General features: G+C 36.5%; 1 protein-coding gene across 3 annotated transcripts in view; it reads left to right on the top strand.

Annotated features, from left to right (window-relative positions):
• Positions 1–1,731, top strand: part of smpd4 (sphingomyelin phosphodiesterase 4) — a gene marked incomplete at its 5' end in the record, with an annotated part of 13,953 nt that overhangs the window by 325 nt on the left and 11,897 nt on the right.

The raw sequence follows: 1,731 nt of genomic DNA, 5'->3' as shown, positions 1-1,731 counted from the left end.
TTTGTTCGGTCTGTAATATGTCAGGAAATAGTGAAAAGGTTTCCCAAAGTCACGTCTTTATTTTGTCCACAACTAAAAAATATTCAGTTTATTGCCTTAGAGGAGTAAAGAAAGCTAAAAATATACACAGGTGAGAATAATTAATTAAGAGAATTATGAGAAGAATTAATCAATTATGAAATGAGTTGGTGATCAATGTGATAGTTGACAGCTATTAGTATTGTATAGATCTGTAGTTCCTGTGTACCTGCACATATAATGTCAACTGTCCTATTCATGTTGTTAAAATAGATTGGTGTAGAAAGTGAGTTCTGGTGTTGATATGAAACTCCGTACAGTGTGAACAAACTTATTGGGCAGAAATATTTGGAACAGACTGCAGTTGGATTTGTTCATGACACAACATTACAGAGTGAGTCAGCTGTTTGTTTCCTGACGGCATACAGCAGGGCAGAGCTCACCTAGCCTTTTATGGATACTGCTTGTAAGTTCGAGGAGACAGCTGCTTGTTCTTTGACCTCTGAGTTTCACTTCGAGTATCTTCACTTTCTCTTCAAAGGAATTTTGTGCTTTTGCTCTCTATCTCTGCGTACAATCCCAGACCAAAGAGTGACTGTAGACTGTGTCAGAGATATTTGTGGTGATGTTGGAGTTGCAGAAAACTAACAGATGTCAGTTAGTGCAATCAGTGATGTTATGTTTCTGTCGGGACGCACCGATATTTCAACATCGGTATCAATTTGTGCTGGTCAAATGTTGTGTTGGTTATTTTTGGTTAAACGCCGACAACAACTGTCAGTGGTAAAACCAAAAACCCTGTTTTTTTTTTTCATGGTACATCACCGTTTTTGTTGATTTCTTATTATTTTGCGTGACTGTGTCTTCATCTGTTGTAGTCAGTTTACAGAATATTAAAGCTTTTTAATTACAACATGTTTATAGTGAAGGGTTTAATTATTATAGGGTTTTATAGGGCAAAGAAATCAGAATGTTAACAATTTTTATTGTGCAAACTTCAACATAGGAAAAATGCCAAATGCTTTAATGTTTCTTTCTTTTCAAAACTAAGTATTTTAAGAACACTAAAGTGGCTTAAATGGTCTATGGCACAAGCCAATTGTAATAACTTTTTGTCCTGTTATTAATGGCTGTGTTATGAACTTATAAACATGAGTAAGAAAGGTTTCGTGTACCCATATTATTTTGTGAATATTGACATGTGAGGGTGTCGGTGTGAACAGGTGAGGTTCTGTTGGTGCTTCAGTGAGTGACACAAAGGTTGAGTGTGAGGCCGCAGTATTACAGTCTGCTCACAGAGGTACTGTGGGGACTCACTGGTCCATATATCTGCTGACTCCATTAACCGGAGTTAGCAGATATATTGCTTTGCTGATATTCCTTTTTTGTGTTTTCTTTAATAACAAAACTGTAATTTATTTCAGTTTTTCACTGTTCTAAACTTGGTGTATCTGAATCAGTCTGGAGCTTTTACGGAGCCCTGTATTGTGTGTTTAACCTCCCAGAAGTCATTTTCATATGTTACAAACTGCTGAGAGACATTGTGCTGCTTTAACTCCATAATTTAGGTGATATTTGCATTTTTCTTCCTTTAACTCTTGCAGTATGCATGTCGTTTCACAGTAACGGTTCTCCCTGCTGGTTGAAACTGAGCTGTCAGAATATTATATTCAAATGTGTTAGAAGTTTAGGATTACAGTGTGTGTGTGTGTG

Source organism: Morone saxatilis, unplaced genomic scaffold, assembly GCF_004916995.1.
Source record: "Morone saxatilis isolate NCDOM2014 unplaced genomic scaffold, NCSU_SB_2.0 Contig18, whole genome shotgun sequence".
Taxonomy (NCBI): domain Eukaryota; kingdom Metazoa; phylum Chordata; class Actinopteri; family Moronidae; genus Morone; species Morone saxatilis.
Note: the sequence above shows the minus strand (reverse complement) of the source record. Positions and strands in the feature narration are given on the sequence as shown.